This window comes from Mus pahari, chromosome 10 (assembly GCF_900095145.1).
Source record: "Mus pahari chromosome 10, PAHARI_EIJ_v1.1, whole genome shotgun sequence".
Classification (NCBI taxonomy): domain Eukaryota; kingdom Metazoa; phylum Chordata; class Mammalia; order Rodentia; family Muridae; genus Mus; species Mus pahari.
In genome coordinates, this window is record NC_034599.1 from 81,869,303 (window position 1) to 81,878,360 (window position 9,058).

Consider the following 9,058-nt stretch of genomic DNA (forward strand, 5'->3'; position numbering starts at 1 on the left):
CTTTTGGCATATGTCTTGCCCAGAAGTGTGGTAGATGCAGGCAGTGAAACTTCATTGGAGAAAACTGGCTTTCCCTTTCCCAACAAGCATGGACTGCTAATAGTTTGTTGGTTGGGATGGGACTTTGTGTCTGCCTCTCCTTCTCAGTGTTGAGACATTGTCTGCTTTGAACCTGTACAAGTTCTGTGCCTGCTGTCACAGTCTCTGTCAGTTCATATGTGCACTACTACTGTTGTGCCTAGAAAACATTGTGTCCTTAGAGTCAGTCTTTACGTTTAGCTCTGGTAATCTTTCCACCTCCTCTTTCACACTGATTCCCAAGCAAAGGGTTTGGTAAAGACTTAGAACCGGAATGGTTCAAAGTATTAACTCTCTGCACATTGTTCACTTGTGAATCTCTGTGTTAATTACCATGTACTAAAAAGAAGCTTTTTGGATGAGGATTGAGTGGTTCATTGATCTATGGATACAGCAATATGTCATTGGGAGTCATTTTATTACTGTGTTTATTTAACAGTATAATAGTACTGGTTTATGACCTAGGGCCTGTGACCTATCTATTCTTGGGTTCTTGGCCATTTTATTAGTGCCAGGTATGGATTCCACCTCATGGAATGAGCCTTAAGTACAAGCAAAATGTGGTTGACTATTCCCATATTGTGCCACTATACCTGTGTATTTTGCAGGCAGGTCACTATTGTATATCACAGAGTTTGAATCTGGGTGATATTTATATACTTTTCTTCCCTAGTGGCATTCAGAATGCCTTCCAGATTCATGAACACTAACTGGTAAATAGAGATGAAGCTTCTAGTTGGGTACTAGATTGATTTCTCAATGTTTGATGACATAAATAAATACTATCTTCATCCACAGGGTTTTATTAATATCAGACTGTGGAAAGTAACCCATCACCTTGACAATAACCTGTGATTTTTGAGGAGTGAAGGTCTATGGGACCCTTCAGCTGTCTTTACAATATCATGTGCGTGAAGGCCCTTTGGTACCTTTGCATCATTGCAAGTTGTTAAAGCAATTGCAGAATCCTGACATCTGACCGTTAAGAGCAGCTACCTAATCCCTGTTACTTTGAGACTCAGTCTTCTATGAGTATGAATGACTAATTTAGTGATTGCTTTGAGTACAGTCAGCACTGGCATTCAGAGAAGAACCATTATGAAATTCTTCATAGTGGCTCATGTCCCTCTCACGAATATGTTCCTAATGACCTCGGATGCTTCTCTGTTCTCCAGGATAGCTACAGAGAACACTCTCTTGAAATCACAATGTATCCATCTGAGTATCTCACAGTCTCACTTTCCTTGACCAGTAGCCAGGGCAACCTGAGGAATTTGTGCTCTTCTTGGGGCTCTCTAAAGTTTTACTCAAGCTTCCAAGGGCTGCTGTCATAGTTTCAGTATCCCTTGGGGATCCTTGCCAGGGTGTTCAATATAGTACAAAGAGAAATAATCCATAAGCCAAAAATTATATATTTGCTTATTTAATCTTATATTCTAGTTTCTTTGATCAAATAGCTTTTATCAGTTTGGGTCCAGTCAGGAAATAGAAACGACAGTGTAATAAAGGAGAAGGTTTTAATATAAAGGATTATTAAACTCTGATGGAGAATTAACTATAAAAATGTAAAATATATTCAAAAGTGGAACTTTTGGGCTGAGAAAATTCCAAAGAAGAAACATCTTGGAAGAGAGGTTTTCTGCCCATAGCTAGAGTCCAAACCTCACTGAAGTCAGTGTGGTTGAAATTGGACAGCTGAGATCTTGTTCCACTATACTCAGGCGTTAGGATACAGTGCTTTTGGATGCAGGTTAGCTGAGGCTGAGGGTAAGGGGCTTGGCAAAGGATTTGGGGACTACAGACAGTACAAATCTGGATGCATACCCAAGTTGACAAGAGGAAGACTTCAATGAGATAGTGACAGAATCAGTCAAAGAGACTTACTCATATACTCTTCTACATAGGGGATGCTGCCCCCATGTAACCCCCAAACAACCTCTTAGCTCTTTCTAGTAAGATGGAGTTATGCCTACAGGAGTTATGCTTCAAAAGGAAGCAGCTCTGACTGTCCCAGGAAACTGTAGAACAAAGATCTTCAAGATCATCCATTCAGGTACCCTATCTCATATTTCATTTCACAATCTCAGTTGGTTTTTTTTTTTCTACAGCTAGCATCATAAAATATTTTCTCCTTGGGTGAATATCTCTATCAGATGCAGGTCATAGGTGGATGAGGATGCTGAGAGCCTGGAGGGATAGGATAGATATTAGCTGTTTGGTGGAATGCAGATGAAGGGAGAGCATGGTGGGAAAGAGCCTCAAGCTTGGTGCTGTCATAGGACTGACACTGCCCTGACTTCAGCAGAGTTGGAGCTGGCTCAGGAATGGCTGCTGAAGTTGGAGGTGGTTGTTGAATCAGAGAAGGTGGACACGAAGGCCTGGCAGTGCATGGGGGGGGGGGGGCAGGCGTTGCCAACTGAGTTGGGACTTTTAAATGTTACAGTGAAAAATCAAAGCTAGCCATGCAGTATAGGGAAAATGGTTTAAATGCTAGTTTGACGTCAGATATACTCAGGTCCTAATGTCAGTTTCTTATCAATAAAACTAAAATGAGACTACTTATGAACTCAGAGAAAAGTCTGATAAGAGTCTAGTATGACAATGTCCGTAAAGCTCTTTGCACAAAACACAGTGCAGTTGTCCTCAGATTCCCTATCTTTAAAAACAATTGTCTGATAGTTGGTAGAGTAATCACATCGCATACATAATGCCTTGGGTTTATTCCCCAGAGCTGCAGAAAAGGGAGGGAGCATGGCGATGAATGCCTGTAAGTCCAGCACTCAGGCGGGACAGGCAGAAGGATCAAGGGTTCAAGGTCATCCACAGCTAAAGGGGGATCCTGGATAGCAGGAGAGCCTGTCTAAAGATAAACAACAAACAAACAAACAAACAAACCAGCACTGCTTCACAACTACAAAGAACAAAGAAATGAGGGAAGAGAAATAAGAAAGTCGAACACAGTGTTTGGATAATTCATTGTTCACTTTTGTTGCAGTAGATTTGCTTTAGAATGTAGCTACCTGCTTTTGGTCCAACAGATATTTCTAGGGCTATCCCAGTGCATACCTGAATTAAAATCTCCATGCTAGTAGAGCTTACATTCTAGTGGGGTAAGGATGTTCATGTCTTCGTTTCTGCAGAAACCTTCTCTGTGAACATCAGAGGAGCAGCTGCAAAGATCAATTCAGCTGGAGCGAAGAGGCTGTGGGTAGGTTTCTAGAAAGGTGGAGAAGTGAAAAGAGCCCCCCTTCATCCTCATTGACTGCTTTATTGGAATCTCCATCCTTTGCAGTGAATAGAAAAGTGATTAGAAGCACAAGCTCTGGCCAGATGAATATTTTGGTTTGGTTACACTCATTAAAAAGTAGTGCATGTCCTGGGTTGACCATCATTTACTCTTTCAGATCTATGCACATACCACACATACACACACTCTTTTCTATCCTGCTGTGAATGGAACTTGCCTGCTAGGGACTGGACCACCAAGTTCCCTTACTCCATGTAATTCTTTTTTTTGTTTTAAAGCTGCGTTCAGCCAAGGGAAGATGCTTCACGAGATCCAAGAGCAGGAGGAGAGAGGTTAGGCAATTTAACCTCTCGAGTACCTGTCTGCCAAGCTATGGTTTGGCCATAGCTGTGTCTTTGTGTGCAAGGTTTCAGTTGGGGTTGGCCCTACTAAAACAATAAAAGCCTCCTGATAATGTTAACCCTTCACCACTGAGCTAGATTCTCTTAACCTTACTCATAACTGTAAACTGCCTCTTCGTTAACCTCTATTCATTTAAAGTTCTTATCTCTTTCCACTTGACACAATCATCTTTCAACTTTAAATCTGCTCTCTCTCTCATTTATAGAACAGGGACAATAACAGCACCTGCATCAGAATCCTTGTGATGGCCAGGTGGCAAAATAGGGAAAATTATTAGCACAGGGACTGGCACACAGCGCTTACTCGATGACTGTTAGCTACCATTCTTATTCCTGTTATTATGATTAGTCTCTACTGAGGACCAAGCCACTGGGACAGAAAAAAAGAATGCCAAGAAATGGGCTTTTGACTAAAACCTCCCCTAAAATCGAGATCCAGGGCAACATTTAAGTATAACCAAAGTCCCACAAGACTTATTTATTAACATATGGTAAAAACCACCTTTGCCAATATTCCTGTGGTCGATAACAGCAAAGTGTAGTCATTACTATTGAGCATATTCATAAACCAAAGATTAGGGCTCTTCCTATTTATGCATCCCTTGATACAAATTAAATTAATTTGGAGAAGGAAAGTCCAATCAGCAGCATGAGGAAGAGGAAATATTCTCTAAGCATGTAAAACGGCACTACTACAACTTGAAGAGGCAAAGCTACCTCATCCCTAGTGGTTTGCAATTATTGAATGTATAATAGATGGCAGCAAACAGAGGGCAATACATCAAGATAAAGGATGCAGCAATTGAACCACATTATCTGTGTAATCACATTCATGTGACTTGGAGGCTTTCGTTTATGTGGTCATTCTGGAGATAATAGTTCTAATGAGGCTGGATTGCAGATTTTATCTCCATAGACGCCCATAGCACAGAGAAATCGCCTGCTCCGTTATCTGTAAGTCTGTCCATAACCTCACACTCCATTTTCCACATAATTATGGTCATGAGAAGAATAGAGAGAAAGCAGAAGTAGAGTATGCCCATGAATTCCAAATACATGTTTCATTTTGGCATGTGTCGGCATGCACACACATGTGTGCATGTGTGAATGTTCACATGTGTAGGGGTGCACACGTGCCTAAGAGTGTTTATACGTGGCATCCATGTGGGAGTCAGAGAAGAGAGAACACCCTGGGTCTGGGTACTCGGGCACTTTGCATCTGTTGTTTGAGACAGATTTGCCTGCTCATCTGGATCTTCCCCATGTGGGGCCCGGCTAGCTGCCAGGTGTCTGCCTGTCTCTGGCACCCACCCCCACATGGCTGGGATTACAGGCATATGCAATTGTGCCCAGCTTTATGGATGGTTTCTAGGGATCTAAATTTCAGTTCTTGTGTTTGCAAGACCCTCACTTTACTCTCCATTTCCAATGCACCCTAAGGGCCATGTTGCTATGAGGGGATAAACAGTATTATTTTGCTATGTAAATGGGAAAAATAACGTTAGTATGAGCAGACTAAGCCATCTCCTCATGCAGAGCATCAGTTCTTCTATGTACCAGAAGCATCTGTTTATCACCTTCCTGGGGCTGTAGCAAAGTGCTATAAGATACATGGCTTTAAATCACAGGAATGTATTGTCGGTTCTAAGGTTAGGAGTCAACACACACACACACACACACACACACCACCACCACCACCACCACCACCACCACCACCAAAAAGAACTAAACATACAAACAAAACCCCCAAGGTCAGGACAGCAATGTTCTCCCTGAAGTTCCTAGTGTGAGAGGGAATCCTTTACCACTTCCAACTGACAATAGCTTATGTTGACAACTCATGTGAGTACATACACACACACACACACACACACACACACACACACACACAAACCTCTGCCTCCATCTATAGGTGCCTTTCTTCTTCCTGTGCTCAGATTTTTTCCTTGTTTCTTTTACTAACAAGGTCTCATTCTTTGGCTGGCTGGGAAATAACCCTGTAGTAGCTGGTCTTGAACTTACAGCAATCCACCTGCCTCTGCCTCTATCCCTACCTCCTGAGTGCTGGTGTTAAATGTGTGCTTTACACCTCTTTGTCACTCTGCTGCTGCCTCCACATGTGCCTCTAGCTTTCCCTGTGCTAATTGCCTGCACCTTGACAGCCAGGCTGAGAAAAGCAGGATTCGTTGGGACCTGCCTTGGTGACTCCAGGGCATTCCCAGGAACTATAACCATCATGACCTTCTCCGTGGTCTAGGACTCTTCTTTGTTTTCATGGGGACTATCAAGTTGATCCCCCCAGGCTCAGCAATGGTCCCTACACTATAATAAAACATGCTTACAAGAGGCGTGTCAGAGCTCTTCCTCTGCTGAAGAAAATGGGCATCAATTTCATTCTCCTTCAGAAAAGCATTGGTGCTCTTGAAGTGACCTGTGGCATTGGCATGACCCTGGTACCTGGACATCCCAAAAAGATGGCTAATTTCTTCCTTCTCTCAATGGTGTTGGCTGTGCCTTTTTCTCACCAGCTGGTTGGTGATCCTCTCAAATGTTCCGTCCATGCTCTGGAGTTCGGGTTCCTACTCACCCGTCACCTGTTGATTGCCCACAAGCCTGAAAATGGGTCTTCTGAGAAAAAGGTCCTGCCTGAGAATGCAGAGGAGCAACCCTACTTACATGAGAAGACCCCACAGAGCAAAGCAAAGGTATCAAAGAAAATTGAAAGTGCAGAAAGCAGACTCTCTAGGCCGTTACCTCCTTGACACCGAAGATGACATCAGTGTATGCTTTCATTTGATTTATTTATTTTTGGGGGAAAGAAAGAATACAATCTGCAAGTTAATTGGCTGTGTACGTCCATACCCTAAAATGACCTGTCCACGTTGACATTTGTGCACCACCTGTAATCACTCTGGAGCAGCATTTTGCTGGGTGTACATGTATATGGCTACTATTGAGGTGTATTTGTGAGATGGACTCCAACAAGCATGTGGTTGTGAGATTATGTGTGGGAGAATGTTTTTAACTGCCATGTGTTTGGGTGTACACACTCGTGTAGAAGAGGCTCTGATCTGCACCTAATCCTGAAGAGGTCACCTTCCCTTTATAAATTGATAAGTAACCTATTCCTGTGGAGGGCGAGAATACTTCTCTGGATTAAGCTGTAAACATAAACTCATAGTTTTAGGAGTTTCTTCGATTGAATTAGCCTCTTGTTCAACTTTGAGGTTTTAAACACTCAACATTGAGTTTAATTAAAACAAGGGATGTATGCAGCTGATAAACAGTCTGATTCTTCAAGCAATGCAGTGGGAGGGGTCTTCTTTGCCTTTGTCTGATCTCAAACTACTGAGCTCTTTGGCTAACAGTTTGAAATTCTATTAGTCACCTTTTACTAGACACCTTCAAATTTTGTCTTAAGCACAAAGTTGCCCCACTCTTACCATTCTAAGTAGCCAATCAGGCTCTGGCAGGTTCCCCACTGTTTCCAGAGAGACCAGGGATTGGTCGTGTTACAAGTTTCAATCTCCAGCCCTATCGATGTTCTGAAACCTGCAATTGGATGGAGAAGCTATGGCCAGTGTTTATCTGTCGGGAAGAATTCTCTGTTGATTGCTCACCAAACTTTACTAAATGTTAACCAAGTCCAAAATACCCACTGCAAGTGTCTATTTTACATCTCTTCAGCATTCCAGTGGGTGGAGTTTAGCTGGGGAAGGGACATTTGACTTGGGTTAGTTGGGTTGAGCAGTATGAAAATTTCCTTTCGCAGTTACGTTCTGCGGTTTCTCTTCGTTAACTGTGCTTTGCCAATTTTAATATTGTTGCGCCAGGGATGGGAAATGGAGCGGGGGTTAGGTGTGGGGAGAGTACTTACTGTATTTCCTCCAATGCCATTGTTCTGGGTACCTGTCTTCTTTTGATCATTCTTTCAAAGTAAAGATTTTTAAAATTTGGGGGGTGGGGTTGGGGGTGGGGGTAAGGGAGAGTGTTCTGCAACACCAGGCCAAATTCCCTTGTTCTTAAAAGGATGCTCATACTTGATGCAGGATCTGCTTTCCTCTAACATGACCTCATCTTAACTTGGTTGCACCTTCAAAGATTGATTTCTCCAAGCGGTCACCACCACTGGTTTTGAGAAGGCACATATCTGGAGAGACCTATTGGACTGTGAAAGTGTCTATCACCCTAACACTTCAAGCCAGTGATATCTTCATGGGTGGGTTCTTTGAAGTTTTCTTTTCTTTCTTCAAAACTTGATTCCAATCTTTCCAGCTTTTCTCCTTTTCTTTTTTAAAGTTGTGTTTGACTCTTTCAGAAGAGCAATTTGTACTGGCTCTTATCTGGTTTTACATTATGCAAAATATAGGAAGTGGTTGAAATCATACTTAACATTTCATGTTTAACCAATTAAATATCTCACAGTCTTAGCTATAATTTTTCCTTTGGTATTCTCACACATATAATGTAGTCTGAGCCCGTCTTCCCTTCCACACTGTCTTTTCGTCTGTCCTCTCCTTTTGCTCTGCAGCATGTACTTTGGAAGCAGCTTTGTATGTACTTGTTAGCCTAAAGAGCAAGAAAGTCATTTGTTCGTGGTCTTGACTAGGTCTTTGCCATCTGCTGAAGCCTTCCCAGCACCTGTTTTCCTGTGTGATGATTCATTTGGAAGAGGCACCACACCATCTCAATAGTAATACCAGTGGGCTTTTTAACTGTTCAGTTGCTAACTTAAGAGAATATGAGCATATTTTAGTTCTGAAGTCATTAACTTAGTACATTTTAATCTGTTTTTGCTTTATCATTATCTATGGAAACATTATCATAATTACTAGGAATCATTGATTAAAAGCCTATTATAGGATTATAAATTAACATAAAATTGGAAATGTGACTTCTTTTGGTTATATCCAAGAACACATTAAACTTCAGAAGCCATTCAACCAAAATGACAAGTAGCCATCTTTAAGGTCTGGACTATGCAAAACTAAAATTTAAATTTCTGATATATAATTCGTTGACATATTAACATGACTTTCTCATAAGAATAAAAGTATTAAGTTTCTTAAAGAACTAACATTTCATTTATATTTAATTCCAATAGTTTGCCCACTAAACATTTTTATTGTCCCAAAAGAACACAGTTAATAGATCAAAAACAATTGGAAATAAAGTGAATGGAGATATTAAAGTACAGATAAATAAAGATCACTATTCAAATGCTCATAAAGATTATTAGAATTATATATAAATAAAGTGACTAGAAATATTTATTCAAAGATAAGGTATAATTACTACCTCTGAGTGTATGGCATTGGTAAAAATGTTTACT

At 41.3% G+C, this 9,058-nt stretch overlaps 1 pseudogene; it reads left to right on the plus strand.

Moving 5' to 3' along the window:
- Nucleotides 1-2,829: 2,829 nt before the first annotated feature.
- On the plus strand, nt 2,830-6,488 carry LOC110328405 (annotated as a pseudogene).
- The last annotated feature ends 2,570 nt before the right edge of the window (nt 6,489-9,058 follow it).